The sequence below is a fragment of the Mobula birostris genome, chromosome 7 (assembly GCF_030028105.1).
Source record: "Mobula birostris isolate sMobBir1 chromosome 7, sMobBir1.hap1, whole genome shotgun sequence".
In the NCBI taxonomy this organism is placed as follows: Eukaryota; Metazoa; Chordata; class Chondrichthyes; order Myliobatiformes; family Myliobatidae; genus Mobula; species Mobula birostris.
In genome coordinates this window covers 172,352,977-172,375,326 of record NC_092376.1, presented here as the reverse complement: position 1 = coordinate 172,375,326, position 22,350 = coordinate 172,352,977, and the positions used below count along the sequence as shown (strand labels likewise).

The 22,350-nt window shown below is 48.9% G+C and overlaps 1 long non-coding RNA gene across 1 annotated transcript in view; it reads right to left on the bottom strand.

Moving 5' to 3' along the window:
* LOC140200896 (uncharacterized) overlaps positions 1-22,350 on the bottom strand; it is a 44,102-nt gene that overhangs the window by 4,691 nt on the left and 17,061 nt on the right. The window contains exon 2 of the long non-coding RNA XR_011886753.1: positions 14,114-14,215. This is a non-coding gene — a long non-coding RNA (uncharacterized lncRNA). The remainder of the gene's footprint in view (positions 1-14,113; positions 14,216-22,350) is intronic.

Genomic DNA, 22,350 nt, shown 5'->3' with positions numbered 1-22,350 from the left:
AATGGGGGGATGTAGCCTGTGTACAGGGAATGGGGGGATGTAGCCTGTGTACAGGGAATGGGGGGATATGGTCTGTGTACAGGTAATGGGGGGATGTGGCCTGTGTACAGGGAATGGGGGGATGTGGCCTGTGTACAGGGAATGGGGGGATGTGGCCTGTGTACAGGGAATGGGGGGATGTGGCCTGTGTACAGGGAATGGGGGGATGTGGCCTGTGTACAGGGAATGGGGGGATGTGGCCTGTGTACAGGGAATGGGGGGATGTGGTCTGTGTACAGGGAATGGGGGGATGTGGCCTGTGTACAGGGAATGGGGGGATGTGGCCTGTGTACAGGGAATGGGGGGATGTGGCCTGTGTACAGGGAATGGGGGGATGTGGCCTGTGTACAGGGAATGGGGGGATGTGGCCTGTGTACAGGGAATGGGGGGATGTAGCCTGTGTACAGGGAATGGGGGGATGTAGCCTGTGTACAGGGAATGGGGGGATGTAGCCTGTGTACAGGGAATGGGGGGATGTAGCCTGTGTACAGGGAATGGGGGGATGTAGCCTGTGTACAGTGGAATGGGGGGATGTAGCCTGTGTACAGGGAATGGGGGGATGTAGCCTGTGTACAGGGAATGGGGGGATGTAGCCTGTGTACAGGGAATGGGGGGATGTAGCCTGTGTACAGGAAATGGGGGGATGTAGCCTGTGTACAGGGAATGGGAGGATGTAGCCTGTGTACAGGGAATGGGGGGATATGGTCTGTGTACAGGGAATGGGGGGATATAGCCTGTGTACAGGGAATGGGGGGATATAGCCTGTGTACAGGGAATGGGGGGATGTAGCCTGTGTACAGGGAATGGGAGGATGTAGCCTGTGTACAGGGAATGGGGGGATGTAGCCTGTGTACAGGGAATGGGGGGATGTAGCCTGTGTACAGGGAATGGGGGGATATAGCCTGTGTACAGGGAATGGGGGGATATAGCCTGTGTACAGGGAATGGGGGGATATGGTCTGTGTACAGGGAATGGGGGGGATGTAGCCTGTGTACAGGGAATGGGGGGATGTAGCCTGTGTACAGGGAATGGGGGGATGTAGCCTGTGTACAGGGAATGGGGGGATGTAGCCTGTGTACAGGGAATGGGGGGATGTAGCCTGTGTACAGGGAATGGGGGGATATGGTCTGTGTACAGGGAATGGGGGGATATAGCCTGTGTACAGGGAATGGGGGGATGTAGCCTGTGTACAGGGAATGGGGGGATGTAGCCTGTGTACAGGGAATGGGGGGATGTAGCCTGTGTACAGGGAATGGGGGGATGTAGCCTGTGTACAGGGAATGGGGGGATGTAGCCTGTGTACAGGGAATGGGGGGATGTAGCCTGTGTACAGGGAATGGGGGGATGTAGCCTGTGTACAGGGAATGGGGGGATATAGCCTGTGTACAGGGAATGGGGGGATATAGCCTGTGTACAGGGAATGGGGGGATATGGTCTGTGTACAGGGAATGGGGGGGATGTAGCCTGTGTACAGGGAATGGGGGGATGTAGCCTGTGTACAGGGAATGGGGGGATGTAGCCTGTGTACAGGGAATGGGGGGATGTAGCCTGTGTACAGGGAATGGGGGGATGTAGCCTGTGTACAGGGAATGGGGGGATATGGTCTGTGTACAGGGAATGGGGGGATATAGCCTGTGTACAGGGAATGGGGGGATGTAGCCTGTGTACAGGGAATGGGGGGATATGGTCTGTGTACAGGGAATGGGGGGATGTAGCCTGTGTACAGGGAATGGGGGGATGTAGCCTGTGTACAGGGAATGGGGGGATGTAGCCTGTGTACAGGGAATGGGGGGATGTAGCCTGTGTACAGGGAATGGGGGGATGTAGCCTGTGTACAGGGAATGGGGGGATGTAGCCTGTGTACAGGGAATGGGAGGATATAGCCTGTGTACAGGGAATGGGGGGATGTAGCCTGTGTACAGGGAATGGGGGGATGTAGCCTGTGTACAGGGAATGGGGGGATGTAGCCTGTGTACAGGGAATGGGGGGATGTAGCCTGTGTACAGGGAATGGGGGGATGTAGCCTGTGTACAGGGAATGGGGGGATATAGCCTGTGTACAGGGAATGGGGGGATATGGTCTGTGTACAGGGAATGGGGGGATGTAGCCTGTGTACAGGGAATGGGGGGATGTAGCCTGTGTACAGGGAATGGGGGGATGTAGCCTGTGTACAGGGAATGGGGGGATATAGCCTGTGTACAGGGAATGGGGGGATGTAGCCTGTGTACAGGGAATGGGGGGATATGGTCTGTGTACAGGGAATGGGGGGATGTAGCCTGTGTACAGGGAATGGGGGGGATGTAGCCTGTGTACAGGGAATGGGGGGATGTAGCCTGTGTACAGGGAATGGGGGGATGTAGCCTGTGTACAGGGAATGGGGGGATGTAGCCTGTGTACAGGGAATGGGGGGATGTAGCCTGTGTACAGGGAATGGGGGGATATGGTCTGTGTACAGGGAATGGGGGGATGTAGCCTGTGTACAGGGAATGGGGGGATGTAGCCTGTGTACAGGGAATGGGGGGATGTAGCCTGTGTACAGGGAATGGGGGGATGTAGCCTGTGTACAGGAAATGGGGGGATGTAGCCTGTGTACAGGGAATGGAGGATGTAGCCTGTGTACAGGGAATGGGGGGATGTAGCCTGTGTACAGGGAATGGGGGGATATAGCCTGTGTACAGGGAATGGGGGGATATAGCCTGTGTACAGGGAATGGGGGGATATGGTCTGTGTACAGGGAATGGGGGGGATGTAGCCTGTGTACAGGGAATGGGGGGATGTAGCCTGTGTACAGGGAATGGGGGGATGTAGCCTGTGTACAGGGAATGGGGGGATGTAGCCTGTGTACAGGGAATGGGGGGATGTAGCCTGTGTACAGGGAATGGGGGGATATGGTCTGTGTACAGGGAATGGGGGGATATAGCCTGTGTACAGGGAATGGGGGGATGTAGCCTGTGTACAGGGAATGGGGGGATATGGTCTGTGTACAGGGAATGGGGGGATGTAGCCTGTGTACAGGGAATGGGGGGATGTAGCCTGTGTACAGGGAATGGGGGGATGTAGCCTGTGTACAGGGAATGGGGGGATATAGCCTGTGTACAGGGAATGGGGGGATATGGTCTGTGTACAGGGAATGGGGGGATGTAGCCTGTGTACAGGGAATGGGGGGATGTAGCCTGTGTACAGGGAATGGGGGGATGTAGCCTGTGTACAGGGAATGGGGGGATGTAGCCTGTGTACAGGGAATGGGGGGATGTAGCCTGTGTACAGGGAATGGGGGGATATAGCCTGTGTACAGGGAATGGGGGGATGTAGCCTGTGTACAGGGAATGGGGGGATATGGTCTGTGTACAGGGAATGGGGGGATGTAGCCTGTGTACAGGGAATGGGGGGATGTAGCCTGTGTACAGGGAATGGGGGGATATGGTCTGTGTACAGGGAATGGGGGGATGTAGCCTGTGTACAGGGAATGGGGGGATGTAGCCTGTGTACAGGGAATGGGGGGATATAGCCTGTGTACAGGGAATGGGGGGATGTAGCCTGTGTACAGGGAATGGGGGGATATAGCCTGTGTACAGGGAATGGGGGGATGTAGCCTGTGTACAGGGAATGGGGGGATGTAGCCTGTGTACAGGGAATGGGGGGACGTAGCCTGTGTACAGGGAATGGGGGGATGTAGCCTGTGTACAGGGAATGGGGGGATGTAGCCTGTGTACAGGGAATGGGGGAATATAGCCTGTGTACAGGGAATGGGGGGATGTAGCCTGTGTACAGGGAATGGGGGGATGTAGCCTGTGTACAGGGAATGGGGGGATGTAGCCTGTGTACAGGGAATGGGGGGATATAGCCTGTGTACAGGGAATGGGGGGATGTAGCCTGTGTACAGGGAATGGGGGGATATGGTCTGTGTACAGGGAATGGGGGGATGTAGCCTGTGTACAGGGAATGGGGGGGATGTAGCCTGTGTACAGGGAATGGGGGGATGTAGCCTGTGTACAGGGAATGGGGGGATGTAGCCTGTGTACAGGGAATGGGGGGATATGGTCTGTGTACAGGGAATGGGGGGATGTAGCCTGTGTACAGGGAATGGGGGGATGTAGCCTGTGTACAGGGAATGGGGGGATGTAGCCTGTGTACAGGGAATGGGGGGATGTAGCCTGTGTACAGGGAATGGGGGGATATAGCCTGTGTACAGGGAATGGGGGGATGTAGCCTGTGTACAGGGAATGGGGGGATGTAGCCTGTGTACAGGGAATGGGGGGATATAGCCTGTGTACAGGGAATGGGGGGATGTAGCCTGTGTACAGGGAATGGGGGGAGGTAGCCTGTGTACAGGGAATGGGGGGATGTAGCCTGTGTACAGGGAATGGGGGGATATAGCCTGTGTACAGGGAATGGGGGGATATGGTCTGTGTACAGGGAATGGGGGGATGTAGCCTGTGTACAGGGAATGGGGGGATGTAGCCTGTGTACAGGGAATGGGGGGATGTAGCCTGTGTACAGGGAATGGGGGGATATAGCCTGTGTACAGGGAATGGGGGGATGTAGCCTGTGTACAGGGAATGGGGGGATATGGTCTGTGTACAGGGAATGGGGGGATGTAGCCTGTGTACAGGGAATGGGGGGGATGTAGCCTGTGTACAGGGAATGGGGGGATGTAGCCTGTGTACAGGGAATGGGGGGATGTAGCCTGTGTACAGGGAATGGGGGGATGTAGCCTGTGTACAGGGAATGGGGGGATATGGTCTGTGTACAGGGAATGGGGGGATGTAGCCTGTGTACAGGGAATGGGGGGATGTAGCCTGTGTACAGGGAATGGGGGGATGTAGCCTGTGTACAGGGAATGGGGGGATGTAGCCTGTGTACAGGAAATGGGGGGATGTAGCCTGTGTACAGGGAATGGAGGATGTAGCCTGTGTACAGGGAATGGGGGGATGTAGCCTGTGTACAGGGAATGGGGGGATATAGCCTGTGTACAGGGAATGGGGGGATATAGCCTGTGTACAGGGAATGGGGGGATATGGTCTGTGTACAGGGAATGGGGGGGATGTAGCCTGTGTACAGGGAATGGGGGGATGTAGCCTGTGTACAGGGAATGGGGGGATGTAGCCTGTGTACAGGGAATGGGGGGATGTAGCCTGTGTACAGGGAATGGGGGGATATGGTCTGTGTACAGGGAATGGGGGGATATAGCCTGTGTACAGGGAATGGGGGGATATAGCCTGTGTACAGGGAATGGGGGGATGTAGCCTGTGTACAGGGAATGGGGGGATATGGTCTGTGTACAGGGAATGGGGGGATGTAGCCTGTGTACAGGGAATGGGGGGATGTAGCCTGTGTACAGGGAATGGGGGGATGTAGCCTGTGTACAGGGAATGGGGGGATATAGCCTGTGTACAGGGAATGGGGGGATATGGTCTGTGTACAGGGAATGGGGGGATGTAGCCTGTGTACAGGGAATGGGGGGATGTAGCCTGTGTACAGGGAATGGGGGGATGTAGCCTGTGTACAGGGAATGGGGGGATGTAGCCTGTGTACAGGGAATGGGGGGATATAGCCTGTGTACAGGGAATGGGGGGGATGTAGCCTGTGTACAGGGAATGGGGGGATATGGTCTGTGTACAGGGAATGGGGGGATGTAGCCTGTGTACAGGGAATGGGGGGATGTAGCCTGTGTACAGGGAATGGGGGGATATGGTCTGTGTACAGGGAATGGGGGGATGTAGCCTGTGTACAGGGAATGGGGGGATGTAGCCTGTGTACAGGGAATGGGGGGATATAGCCTGTGTACAGGGAATGGGGGGATGTAGCCTGTGTACAGGGAATGGGGGGATATAGCCTGTGTACAGGGAATGGGGGGATGTAGCCTGTGTACAGGGAATGGGGGGATGTAGCTGTGTACAGGGAATGGGGGGACGTAGCCTGTGTACAGGGAATGGGGGGATGTAGCCTGTGTACAGGGAATGGGGGGATGTAGCCTGTGTACAGGGAATGGGGGAATATAGCCTGTGTACAGGGAATGGGGGGATGTAGCCTGTGTACAGGGAATGGGGGGATGTAGCCTGTGTACAGGGAATGGGGGGATGTAGCCTGTGTACAGGGAATGGGGGGATATAGCCTGTGTACAGGGAATGGGGGGATGTAGCCTGTGTACAGGGAATGGGGGGATATGGTCTGTGTACAGGGAATGGGGGGATGTAGCCTGTGTACAGGGAATGGGGGGGATGTAGCCTGTGTACAGGGAATGGGGGGATGTAGCCTGTGTACAGGGAATGGGGGGATGTAGCCTGTGTACAGGGAATGGGGGGATATGGTCTGTGTACAGGGAATGGGGGGATGTAGCCTGTGTACAGGGAATGGGGGGATGTAGCCTGTGTACAGGGAATGGGGGGATGTAGCCTGTGTACAGGGAATGGGGGGATGTAGCCTGTGTACAGGGAATGGGGGGATATAGCCTGTGTACAGGGAATGGGGGGATGTAGCCTGTGTACAGGGAATGGGGGGATGTAGCCTGTGTACAGGGAATGGGGGGATATAGCCTGTGTACAGGGAATGGGGGGATGTAGCCTGTGTACAGGGAATGGGGGGATGTAGCCTGTGTACAGGGAATGGGGGGATATAGCCTGTGTACAGGGAATGGGGGGATGTAGCCTGTGTACAGGGAATGGGGGGATATGGTCTGTGTACAGGGAATGGGGGGATTATGACCCGTGTACAGGAATGGGGGGATATGGTCTGTGTACAGGGAATGGGGGGAATATGGTCCATGTACAGGAATGGGGGAAATATGACCCGTGTACAGGGAATGGGGGGATTATGACCCGTGTACAGGGAATGGGGGGATATGGTCTGTGTACAGGGAATGGGGGGATTATGACCCGTGTACAGGGAATGGGGGGAATATGACCTGTGCACAGGGAATGGGGGGATTATGGCCCGTGTACAGGGAATGGGGGGAATATGGCCCAAGTACAGGGAATGGGAGGGATATGGTCTGTGTACAGGAATGGGGGGAATATGGTCCGTGTACAGGAATGGGGGGAATATGGCCCAAGTACAGGGAATGGGAGGGATATGGTCTGTGTACAGGGAATGGGGGGGCGGGGAAATATGGTCCGTGTACAGGGAATGGGGGGGATATGGTCAATGTACAGGGAATGGGAGGGATATGGTCTGTGTACAGGGAATGGGGGGGCGGGGAAATATGGACCGTGTACAGAAAATGGGGGAATATGGTCTGTGTACAGGGAATGGGGGGATATGGTCCATCAGCAGGCAGAAGTGCTGAGTTGGACTGTAGGCCCTGTTCTTGTGACACATACCAACAATGACACACTTCACAGACATACAGACTCACACAATAAGACACACACACAGACACACACATGCAGACACACACACAGAAACACATGCACACAGACAGGTACACACACATTCATACTCACACACACACACACACACATTCACAGATGCTCACTCACAGATACACACACATTCACATGACTCACCCACACACACGTATTCACACACACACACACACACACACACACACACAGACACACACACTCAGGCACACTGACACACACTTGCACAGACACTTACATATGTACATGTGCAGACAGACATACACTCACACACACAGAGACATAAACACACACACACACCCAAACACACACAGAAACACTCACAGACACACACTCATACTATTAGACGGTCACATGCAGACACAAACACACGTACACAATCACATATACTTGACATATACAGACACACACACACAGAGTCACACACACACACACACACACACACACACACACACACACACACACACACACACGGACATACACAGAGACATTCACACACTCCTGTCACACAGACACACTCACACACAAGCACAGAAATGCACACATACTCACATACTAACTCTGACACTGCCTCACATGCAGATACAGACACATACTCACATGCCTCAGACACACACTCTCTCTCTCTCTCTCTCTCACACACACACACACACACACACACACACACACACACACACACACACACGTATACACACAGACACACAAAATCTCTCTCTCACACACACACACACATATACATACACACACATATACACACAGACACATACACACACACACACACACACACACAGACATGTATACTCACATGACAGACACACAGAGGCAGATAGACACATTGGTACATGCACAAACACTCACACTCAGAGGACACAGAATCACATACACACTCTCACATGACACACATATACACACTCACACAACACTGACACACACACATCACCCTGCCCCCCCCCCACACAGGCACACACCCACATACACACACATTTACACAAATGTCTACAAACACAAAGACACACTCACACACACAGAGATGTACTGATGCACACACAGACAAACACACGCACACACACAACACAGACAGCCACAGATGCACAATGCACGCCCAGTCACAAAGGCATACACACACAGAAACACAGACACACACACATATACTCACACGCAAAGATACACATTCTGTACATACACACACACACACACACACACACACACACACACACACACACAAAGAGACACACACATATTACACTCTCACACATAGACACACAGCCCCAACTCACAAGTCACACACACACACACACACACACACACACAGAATTACACACGGGGACACACACATACACACACATGATCCACACACAAACACACCCGCACATACTGACACACTCACATTTGTGCACAGAGACACATTCAGACCACATGGAGAGAAACACAGACTCACACACAAAGACACACAGCTCACAGATTACACACAAATACAGAGACAGACACACAGAAACACAGACAGTCATACACACAAACACACAGACACACACATGACACAGACTCACACACACAAACACATAGGCACAAACTCTCCTGTGACACACACACTGACACACACTCACAAACACATATTCTCACACAGACACACTCACACAGACTCACACACATGTTCTGCACATACATACAAGCACATACACACAGAGAGGCACACACACAGAGGCACACACACATATACAGACACACAAACACTGGCAGCTAGACAGATACACACACACATACACACACTCACACAGATACACGCACACACTGACATCCTCTTACAACACAGGCACACACTCACACCTATATACAGGGGCACACACAAACACAGATAGACATGCAAACACACAGACATACTCACACAGACACACACGCACACACACACACACACACACACACACACACTCACACAGACCCACACACAAAGACAGACAGACAGACAGACAGACACACACCCCCACACACACACACACACACACACACACACACACACACACACACTCATACACAGGGCACACACACACACATAGACACAGGCAGAGAACCCCCCCACACACACTGGGACATGGACACACACATACAAACTCACACAACACAGGCACACATAAATACACACACACACTCACTCACTCACTCACATAGACCCACACACAAAGACACACATACAAATACATGCACAGGCACACGCACACACACATAGGCACAGACAAAGAACCCCCCCCCCCCACACACACACATACAGGGACATGGACACACACACACACACACACACACACAAACTCACACAACACAGGCACACACAAACAAGCACACACACTGACACACACTTACAAATGGCACACTCACACACAGACAGATACACATGCGCACACTCACACACAGACGCGCTCACAGATGACCCAACACATTCACACACAGTCACATGACAAACAGAAAGACACACACCAAAACACACAGACATACAAACAATTACACACACACACGCACACACACACACACACACACACGGCATAAATACACTCTCATATGATCCACACACAAACTTACACAACACAGACATAAACACACTCACACACACACAAAGACTGACACACATGCGTACACATACACAGACAGTTCTCACAGATGACACAGGCACATTCACACACGCACTCACACAGAGACATGTACACACACAGGCACACAGAAAGACATACAGACAGACACACAAAACACACAGACACACACAGATACACATGACAGACCAACACACAATGACAGATAGACACACACACAACCACAGATTCTCACACAGATACGCTCACACAGGCTCACACACAAAGACACACTCACACAAACACGTACACACAGAGACATATTTACACACATGTGCACAGACACACCGACACACTGTCACAACACAGGAACACACACACACATATACAGGGAAACACACACACACACACACACACACACACACAGACATACATGCTCACACAGACACACACACATACACACACAGACATACATGCTCACACAGACACACTCACACACACACACAGACATACATGCTCACACAGACACACACTCACACACACAGAGACTCACACAAAGACACACTGTACACACACACAAACACACACAGTCACACAGTCATACATGGGACACACACATTCACACACTGATACACACTCACACATAGACACACACAGACCCCCCTGCACACACACTTGCACACACATGCTGAGACATGGACACACACATGTGTACACAGGCACGCACTCATACATGAGAAATACACACACATCACACACACTCACACACTGACAGGCACTCACAAAACACACATTCACACACATGACACTGACACAGATGCACACTCTCATAACAGACACAGAGACACATACTCACATGCACACTCACACAGAGACACACACCACACATACACACACAGACTCACTCACACACACATGCACACATACACACACTTACAAACTACACACACAGACACACCAATACACACACACACTGATACACAGATACAGACACACACACTCACGCTGATACACATAGCCACACATAGCCGCTGTACCATTGAGAGCATACTCACCAACTGCATCTCAGTGTGGTATGGCAATTGTCCCGTATCGGACCGCAAAGCACTCCAGCGTGTGGTGAAAACTGCCCAGCGGATTATCGGCACCCAATTGTCCACCATTGAGAACATCTACCATAAACGCTGCCTGGGCAGGGCGAAAAGCATTATCACGGATGCATCTCACCCTAACCATGGACTTTTTACTCTGCTCCCATCTGGTAGGCACTACAGGAGCCTCTGCTCCCGCACCAGCAGGCACAGGAAGAGCTTCTTCCCTGAGGCTGTGACCCTGCTGAACCTCACATCACAGCGCTAAGCAGTACCGCACCCATATTGGACTGTCTCAGTACTTTTATATTTGTGTGCTGTAGCACTTTTTTTATTCGCAGTTATTTTGTAAATAACACTATTCTTTGCATTTCTGGTCAGATGCTAAATGCATTTCATTGGCTTTGTATCTGTACTCGGCACAATGACAATAAAGTTGAATCTAATCTAATCTAAAATAGAGACACTCACTCACATGACACATACACACTCTCACAGTACACACACACTCACACAACACAGATACATGCTCACACACACACACTGACATAGACACAATGCCAGGGTAGTGTGCCGAGTTTGTTATCAGGATTGGTGATCAGGATGGGTAGGTAGATACAGTTAAATGTGGGAACAGTTCAGCTTGTAATTGTTCTGTTCTACAAATTCACAGCGATGCTAGACAGATGAATATTTAACAAACTGTTAGAGCTGTGACAAGAGCTTTGTGCAGCTGAGCCACGGCGCAGAGGAGGAAATCTGATACCAGACTCGTTTGATGTCAAATTCCTTTTAATTCTTTATTAAATCTGTCAGCTCATTTCTGCATTAAGCTGATGAATCCCTCACGCCGACATTCAGCCACACAACGGTGTGGGTGGGGGGAGGGGGCTGCGCCAGTGGGGGCTCCTGTAGATGGCGAGTCACCGCCTCTCCCTCCAGGGACAGAGGCACGCGGCCACGCGACCAGAGGGGCAGATCCCAACTGGCCTGCCCCAGCGTTCTGACAGAGTACCCGAGCACTTGGCAGGCACTCACTTCCACTTTACCTTCAGGTATAGAGTCCTGCAGCACAGAAACAGGCCCTTCAGCCCAACTCATCTGTGCTGACTGTGGCGCTCATCTAGGCCAGTTCCACTCGCCTGCATTGGGCTCATCTCCTTCTAAACCCTTCCAGATTCCAGGCTGTTTAATGTCATTCCCAGTGTAAAGGAGAATGAAATGATTGATTCTCTGGATCAGATGCAGCACAAGAAACACAAGATAAAGACAATAAATATAAATACATAAGACAGCCTATATACAGAGATTGATTGCATGTCCCTAAAGCGACACTATGCACAAGAGTGTCTGTACACATGACTGACAAGAAATGATAAGGTCGTGGTGGTGGGTGGAGTGGAGAGATGGGTTACTGGGTGAAGGTGTTGCTTGGAGAAAGTAACTATTTTTGAGTCTGGCGGTCCTGGTGTGGATGCTACATAGGAGAGATGGGGGTGGGACAAACAGTCCATGAGGGGGGTGGGTGGGATCCTTCATGATGTTACTGTACCATGTATTGTCCAAGTGCCTATTTAATATTGTTAAAGTATTTGCCTCAATCACTTCCTTCAAGTTCAAGTGGAATATTATGTTTATGAGGACATGCAGTCCCCTTTTATTGTCATTTAGTAATGCATGCATTAAGAAATGATAAAAATGTTTTTCCAGGATGATATCATGAAAACACATGACAAACCAACTTAAAAACTAACAAAAACCACATAATTATAACATATAGTTACAACCGTGCAAAGAAATACCGTAATTTGATAAGAACAGATAAATATATTGTCCTCTAACTGTACATATAAATAACCAAACAGAACAATGTTCCTCCGGACATTGGGCCACTGGAAAACGATACTATAGAGGTAGTAATGGGGGACGAACGCAATTAGTATTTTAACATCAGTCCTCACTAAGAAAGACACTGGCAGTTTGGCGGAAGTGCCAGGTGTCGGGGCAAAAGTGCGTCATGTTGCAATTACTAGAGAGAAGGTTCTTGGAACCTGGAAGATCTGAAAGTAGATAAGTCACCTGGACTAGATGGACAAGAGCCAGGGTTCTGAAAAAGATAGCTGAAGAGATTGTGGAGGGATTAACAATGAATTTTCAAGGATAACTAGATTCTGGAATGGTTCCGGAAGACTGGAAAATGCAAATAGTTTCAGGGGCTTTGGGGGCACATGATAAAATACGCCGTAGTCAGCATGGTTTCCTCAGGGGAAATCTGTTGGAATTCTTTGAAGAAAGAACAAACAGGATAGACAAAGGAGAATCGGTGGATGTTGTGTATTTGGGTTTTCAGAAGGTCTTCAACAAGGTGCCACACATGAGGCTGCTTAACAAGCTATGAGCCCATGGTATTACAGGAAGGATACTAGTCTGGACAAAGCAATGGCTGATTGTCAGGAGGTAAAGAGTGGGAGAAAAAAGAGCCTTTTCTGACTGGCTGTCGGTGACTAGTGCTCTACAGGAGTTTGTGTTGAGATTGTTTCTTTTTACGTTGTATGTCAATGATTTGGATGATGGAATTGACGGCTTTGTTGCAAAGTTTGCAGATGATATGAAGATAGGTGGAGGGCAGGTAGTTTTGAGGACGTAGAGTCTACAGAAGGACTTAGACAGATTAGGAGAATGGGCAAACAAATGGCAGATGGAATACAGTGTTAGGCAGTATAAGGCCATGCACTTTGGAAGAAGAAGTAAAAGGGTAGACTATTTTCTAAACTGAGAAAAAATACAAAAATCTGAGGCGCAAAGGGATTTGGGGTTTGCACTCTTCAGTCTCCTTGATCAATGAGGAGGTGTGTGGGCCCAGGTTAGATCGCCCATTATTTGCACACCAAGGAACTGTGTTCTTCACTCTCACGGTTCATAAGTTCAAAGTTCAAAGTAAAGTTTGTTATCAGAGGCCATGCATGTCACAACGTACAACCCTTGTCATACTAGCAAATCTATTTACAATAACTGTAAACAGGGTCAATGGACAACAAATTGTGCAAATGCAAATATAAATAAATACCATCTCAGATCGCAAGACCCTGCAGCGGATAGTGAGCTCAGCTGAGAAGATCACTGGGGTCTCTCTTCCCGCCATCACAGACATTTACACCACACGCTGCATCTGCAAAGCAAACAGCATTATGAAGGACCCCACGCACCCCCTCATACAAACTCTTCTCCCTCCTGCCATCTGGCAAAAGGCACCGAAGCATTCGGGCTCTCACGACCAGACTATGTAACAGTTTCTTCCCCCAAGTCATCAGACTCCTCAATACCCAGAGCCTGGACTGACACCAACCTATTGCCCTCTACTGTGCCTATTGTCTTGTTTATTATTTATTGTAATGCCTGCACTGTCTTGTGCACTTTATGCAGTCCTGGGTAGGTCTGTAGTCTAGTGTAGTTTTTGTATTGTTCATGTAGCACCATGGTCCTGAAAAACATTGTCTCGTTTTTATTGTGTACTGTACCAGCAGTTATGGTCGAAATGACAATAAAAAGTGACTTGACTTGACTTGACATGATAACAATAAATACTGAGCATGAAATGACAAGATATACAGTCCTTAAAGTGAGACCATCGGTTGTGGGAACACCAGAAGTGGAATGAGTGTAGTTATCCGCTTTTGTTCAAGAGCCTGATGGCTGAGGGGTAGTAACTGTTCCTGAACCCGATGGTGTGGGTCCTGAGGCACCTGTAGCTTCCACGCGATGGCAGCAGAGAGGAAAGAGCATGGCCTGAGTGGTGAGGATCTTTGATGATGGATGCTGCTTTCCTGCAACAGAGGTTCATGTAGATGTGCTCAATAGTTGGGATGGCTTTACCCATGATGTACTGGGCCAAATCCACTATCCTTTGTAGGATTTTCCCCTCAAAGCCATTGGTGTTCCCATACCAGGCTGTGATGCAGCCAGTCAGTAGACTTTCCACCACACATCTATAGAAGTATGTCAAGGTTTTCGATGACATGCCGAACCTCCGCAGACTCCTGAGGAAGAGGAGGCACTGTCATTCTTTCTGAAACACCCTGGGAAAGGTTTCACTGCTAACATGATGCCCTTTCTGTAGAAGCAGTGTTTGGGTTATGGGCAGAGATAACGGGTGCTTTGGAATGTGAGCTGTCCAATGAAGGGAGTGTGTTTTTGTGTTGTGCGCCTGACACCGGGGTGATCTGGGTCTTCATTCAGCAGGAGATAAAGGGAGAAGACGCTGAAGAGAAAAGGTCATAGGATCCGACCCCGAGTGGGGTCATGATCCATTGAACCCCAGGGAGATCAGCGAAGGGGGAAACCGTGAGCGCCAACTTGTGCACGTTAGACTGTTTCATTAAAATGGGCCTTTTTCTTTTTTTTTTGCTTTTTCTTTACTAACCCATTAATCAAATGAATAATTATAAAGCTAAATTGTTTAATCGTACATGGTGTACTGTCTGTTGTTTTGTGGTACTGATTTGTAACAGGGTGATACATCACGCAGCGTTCACCCAAACAGGAGGTTTCAGGGTGGGCTTACACCTCAATCTCACACGTTTGGCGGTGCCAGAGATTGTCTCTGCTAGGTCTACACAGCGAAAGAACCAGACCGTTTCATTTCTTTGCAATTATATTGATCTGATGTGTCCAGGACGAGTCCTCCGAGATGGTGACACCCAGGAATTTAAAGTTACTGACCCTCTCCACCTCTGATCCTCTGATGATTACTGGCTCATGGACCTCTGCTTTCCCTCTCCTGAAGTCTACAATCAGTTCCTTGGCTTTATTGATGCTGAGTGACAGATTGATGTTCTGACAACACTCAGCCGAGTTTTCAATCCACGGCAGAACCACAGATGTTCAACGCAGTGTGGTCAACCCGTGCCCTCCTGAAATGCACAATCACCGCGTTTACGCTGAAACCCAGATTGTTGTTCTTGCAGCACTTGACAAAACTCTCTACCTCCTCTTTTTATGCCAACTCATCATTGTTGTGACACCAGTGGACTTGATGATGCGGTTTGAGCTGAATCTGGCGGTGCAGCCGTGAGTCAGCAGCGGGCTGAGCTCAGACCCTGGGGGCACCAGTGCAGAGCGTGATGGAGCTGGAGATGTTGCTGCCAACTCAGACTGACTGGAGTCATTCCCTTAAGCTCCAAGATCCAGTTACGGAGAGGGGTGTTGAGTCCCAGTGAGCACAGCCTCTGAGGGATGATTGTGTTAAATGCCGAGCTGAAGCTGATGAACAATGAGGCCTTGCTTTCAGGGTGGGATGGGATAGAGAGGAGAGCCAAGGCTACGGCATCATCAGAGGACCAATTTGAACAGTAGGCGAAATGGTCCAATGTAGCTAGAAAGTGGGATTTTATATGATCCATTACCAGTCTCTCAAAGTACTTCATGATAGTTGAAGGCAGCACAACTGGGTGGTAATCTTCTAGTCTAATTATCATTGCTCTTTTGCGCACTGGAATGATGGTGGCTGCCTTAAACCCTGCTGAGACAGTGGAGTGTTTCAGAAAGCTATCAAAGATCTCTGTTAGCTGAGCTCCACAGTACCTCAACACCTGACCAGGTACGTTGTCTGGCCCAGCAACGATGCGGGAGTTTACCCTGGCTAGGGTCCTCCCCACTTCCGTTGCAAGACAGGGTGCCTATTCCTCAGGAAGAAAGGGGCATTTCCTCAATGCCACATTATTCAGTTGGTCAAATTGGGCACAGAAAGCATTCAGTCAATCAGGAAGGGAGACACGGTGTCGTTGATTGTAATTGGCTATGGTTTGTATACCTTGCCATATGTACTGCGTGTCCCTGGAGTCACAAAGGTGTCTATGGTTCTCATGCTCTGTGCACGTTCATGCTTTGCCTTCCTGATGGCTCTGGCAGCTCATTCCATAGATGGACGGTCCTCTGGGTGAAGAAAATTCTTCTTTCTCAGGCTCTTATTCAAACTTTCCCCTTTCATCTTCAACCTATGCCCTCAAGTTCTCGTTTCCCACACTGGCAGCCACAACAGCATGTCTCAGGAAAAGGTGTTTGTGTGTCTGTCTAACAGCCTTGTTGAACACCATGATCATGTCTGCCTCCATCACTTCCCCCAAGCAGCAGATTCCAGGCACCCACCCCTCTGTGTGTAACAATACATGCCCTGCACATCTCCCCAAACATACCCCCCTCACCTTAAATACATGCCCTCTGGAATTACACATTTCATCCTCGGGAAAAAAGATACTGTCTGTTCACCAGGTTGACTCCAGGGATGAAGGGGTTAACCTATGAGGAGAGATTGAGTCGTCTGGGACGATACTCTCTGCAACTCAGAAGAATGAGAGGACATCTTATAGAAACAAACAAAATTTTGAAAGGGATAGATGAGATAGAAGTAGGAAAGTTGTTTCCATTGGTAGGTGAGACTAGAACTAGGGGACATTGCCTCAAGATTCAGGGGAGAAGATTCAGGACGGAGATGAGGAGAAACTGTTTTACCCAGAGAGTGGTGAATCTGTGGAATTCTCTGCCCAGGGAAGCAGTTGAGGCTTCTTCACTAAATATATTTAAGATACAGTTCGATAGGTTTTTACATAGTAGGGGAATTAGGAGTTATGGAGAAAAGGCAGGTAGATGGAGCTGAGTTTACGGACAGATCAGCCACGATTTTATTGAATGGTGGGGCAGGCTCGATGGGCTGGATGGCCGACTCCTGCTTCTATTTCTTATGTACTCTATCTATATCTCTCATAATCTTATTAACATTTATCAGATCTACCCCTCCTTCCCTCCTCACTCAGATCTCCCCTCAACCTCCATCCCTCCTCAATCAAGTCTACCTGTCAGCATCCATCCCTCCTCAGCCTTCATCTGTCCAGAGAAAGCAAGATTAAAGATTAGCTTTAGCTGTCACATGTACAGGGCCTATACAAAGTATTCAACCCCTGGAAGTTTTCTTGTTTTACAACATTGAATTACTGTGGATTTAATTTGGCTTTTTTGACATCGATCAACGGAAAAGATTCTTTTGTGGAAAAATGAAAACAAATTTCTTCAAATTGGTCTAAATTTTTATATAGGCATCCGTTAGTCTCATGAGACCATGGAAGGTTTCCAGGGCGCAGGCCTGGGCAAGGTTGTATGGAAGACCAGCAGTTGCCCATGCTGCAAGTCACCCCTCTCCACGACACCAATGTCGTCCAAGGGAAGGGCATTAGGGCCCATACAGCTTGGCACTGGTGTTGCCGCAGAGCAATGTGCAGTTAAGTGCCTTGCTCAAGGACACAACACACTGCCTCAGCCAAGGCTTGAACTAGCGACCTTCAGATCACTAGACAAACGCCTTAGCCACTTGGTCTAAATTTATGACAATTATTAAACACAAAATAATTGATTGCATAATTACTCACCTCTTTCAAGTCAGTATTTAGTAGATGCACCTTTGGCAGCAATTACAGCTTTGAGTCTGTGTGGATAGGTCTCTATCAGCTTTGCACATCTGGACACTGCATTCTTCTTTACAAAACTGCTAAGCTCTGTCAGATTGCATGGGGATCGTGAGTGAACAGCCCAAATCAAGTCCAGCCACAAATCCTCAATTGGATCAAGGCCTGGACTCTGACTCTGCCACTCCAGGACATTAACTTCGTAGTTCTTAAGCCATTCCTGTGTAGCTTCGGCTTTATGCTTGGGGTCATTGTCTTGCTGGAAAACAGATCTTCTCCCAAGTAACAGTTCTCTTGCAGACAGCATCAGGTTTTCCTCCAGGATTTCCCTGTATTTTGCTGCATTCATTTTACCCTCTACCTTCACAAGCCTCCCAGGGCCTGCTGCAGTGAAGCATCCCCACCACCATGCTTCACGGTAGGGATGGTGTGTTTTTGATGATGTGCGGTGTTTTGCTTATGCCAAACATAGTGTTTAGTCTAATGGCCAAAAAGCTCAATTTTGGTTTCATCAGAACATAGAACTTTCTTCCAGCTGACTTCAGAGTCTCCCACATGCCTTCTGGCAAATTCTAGCTGAGATTTCATGTCAGTGGTTTTCTCTTTGCCACTCTCCCATAAAGCTGCGACTGGTGAAGCTCCTGGGCAACAGTTGTTGTATGTACAGTCTCTCCCATCTCAGCCACTGAAGCTTGTAACTCCTCTAGAGTTGTCATAGGTCCCTTGCTGGACTCTCTCACTTGTCCCCTTCTTGCACGGTCACTCAGTTTTTGAGGACGGCCTGCTCTAGGCAGATTTACAGCTGTGCCATATTCTTTCCAGTTCTTGATGATTAACTTAACTGTACTCCAAGGGATATTCAGTGACTTGGAGATTTTCAGAATGAGAATCAGGTTTATTATCACCGGCATGTGACGTGAAATTTGTTGACTTAGTAGCAGAATTTCAATGTAATACATAATATGGAAGAAAATAATAATAATAATAAATAAGCAAGTCTTAATCAGTTTACTTTATATAGTATATGTATATTGAATAGATTAAAAATTGTGCAAAAAAACACAAAAAAACACTATATATTAAAAAAAAAGTGAGGTAGTGTCCAAAGCTTCAATGTCCATTTAGGAATCGTTTGGCGGAGGGAAGAAGCTGTTCCTGAATCGCTGAGTGTGTGCCTTCAGGCTTCTGTACCTCCTACCTGATGGTAACAGTGAGAAAAGGGCATGCCCTGGGTGCTGGAAGACCTTAATAATGGACGCTGCCTTTCTGAGACACCGCTCCTTGAAGATGTCCTGGGTACTTTGTAGGCTAGTACCCAAGATGGAGCTGACTAAAGTTACAACCTTCTGCAACTTCTTTTGGTCCTGTGCAGTAGCCCCTCCATACCAGACAGTGATGCAGCCTGTCAGAATGCTCTCCACAGTACAACTATAGAAGTTTTTGAGTGTATTTGTTGACCCAGATCTCTTCAAACTCCTAATAAAGTATAGCTGCTGCCTTGCCTTCTTTATAACTACATCGATATATTAGGACCAGGTTAGGTCCTCAGAGATCTTGACACCAGGAACAAGAAACTGCTCACTCTCTCCACTTCTGATCCCTCCAGGAGGATTGGTATGTGTTCCTTTGTCTTTGTAGTTGTGTTCTCCCTTGCAAAGCGGGCATAGAAGGTGTTGAGTTCATCTGGTAGTGAAGCATCTCTGCCATTCATGGCTAACACAAGAGGGCACAGTTTTAAGGTGCTTGGAAGTAGGTACAGAGGAGATGTCAGGGGTAAGTTTTTTTACGCAGAGAGTGATGAGTGCGTGGAATGGGCTGCTGGCAACGCTGGTGGAGGCAGATACGATTGGGTAGCTTAAGAGACTCCTGGATAGGTGCATGGAGCTTAGAAAAATAGAGGGCTATGGGTAACCCCAGGTAATTTCTAAAGTAAGTGCATGTTTGGCACAACAATGTGGGCCGAAGGGCCTGTATTGTGCTGTAGGTTTTCTATGATTCTATGTCTTACCCCTCCTGAAGTCCACAATCAGCTCTTTCATCTTACTGACATCGAGTGCCAGGTTGCTATCGCGGCACCACTCCACTAGTTGGCATATCTCACTCCTGTACGCCCTCCCGTCACCACCTGAGATTCTACCAACAATGGTTGTATTGTCAGCAAATTTATAGATGGTATTTGAGCTATGCCTAGCCACACAGTCATGGGTACATAGAGAGTAGAGCAGAGGGCTAAGCTCACACCCCTGCGGTGCACCAGTGTTGATCATCAGCGAGGGGGAGATGTTATCACTAATCCGCACAGATCGTGGTCTTCCGGTTAGGAACTCGAGGATCCAATTGCAGAGGGAGGTACAAGAGGCCCAGGTTCTGCAACTTCTTAATCAGGATTGTGGAAATGACGGTATTAAATGCTGAGCTATAGTCAACGAACAGCATCCTGACATAGGTACTTGTGTTGTCCAGGTGGTCTAAAGCCATATGGAGAGCCATTGAGATTGCGTCCGCCATTGACCTATTGTGGTGATAGGCAAATTGCAATGGGTCCAGGTCCTTTCTGAGGCAGGAGTTCAGTCTAGTCATGACCAACCTCTCGAAATATTTCATCACTGTCAATGTGAGTGTTACCAGGCGATAGTCATTAAGGCAGCTCATGTTATTCTTCTTAGGCACTGGTATAATTGTTGCCTTATAGAAGCAAGTGGGAACTTCCGCCCGTAGCAGTGAGAGGTTATATTCTATTGGGACCTTCTGCCTTGTGTGTGTTTACTCTCTTTAAAGGCAGCCTAACATCGGCCTCTGAGACGGAGATCACAGGGTCATCAGGTGCAGCAGGGATCTTCACAGCTGTAGTTGTGTTCTCCCTTTCAAAGCGGGCATAGAAGGCATTGAGTTCATCTGGTAGTGAAGCATCGCTGCCATTCATGCTATTGGGTTTGGCTTTGTAGGAAGTGATGTCTTTCAGATCCTGCTAGAGTTGTCATGCATCTGATATTGCCTCCAACCTTGTTCGAAATTGTATCCATCTCCTGATGTACTTTTCAATAACCTTTTTGTGAAGTCGCTTGGAGTGCTCTTTTGTCTTCATGGTGTAGTTTTTGCCAGGATATGGACTCACCAACTGGACTTTCCACAATAAGGTGTATTTTTACTACAATCAATTGAAACACCTTGACTGCACACAGTGATCTCCACTTAACAAATTATGTGACTTCCAAAACCAAATGGATGCCCCGGTGAGATTTGGAGTGTCATTAAAGGGGTGAATACTTATGCAATCAGTTATTTTGTGTTTTATATTTGTATTAATTCAGATCACTTTGTAGAGATTTGTTTTCACTTTTACATGAAAGAATCTTTTTCTGTTGATCAGTGTTAACCCCAAATTAAATCCACTGTGATTCAATGTTGTAAAACAATGAAACATAAACACTTCCGGGGGGTGAGGGTGGTGGTGGGGTGAATACTTTTTCTAGGCACTGTACAACAGGCAATTTGGTGCTTTGAGCAGCAGCCATTCAGCGTTCGTGACTGATTGACAAGAACAAATTAAATTAAGGCTGGGGTAGCGAAGCAGCCATTGTGCTAATGGCCATTGTTGGAGCAGAGTTCGAGAGGAGATGGTGAGGCTTCAGCAAGGAGAGGCTTGAGTGAGAGAAGGCTTTAAAGCTGTAGGTTGAGTTTGTTTTCCTCAACCATAGCTTTTTTTCTTTATAATTGTTCAGTTAGAACAGTAGAGATGCCAGGCAGGGTGATGGAATGTTACTCTTACGGAATGTGGGAATGCAGGGAGAGCTCCAGTGTCCCTGACAACTACAACTGCGAGAAGTGCATCCAGCTGCAGCTTCTAACA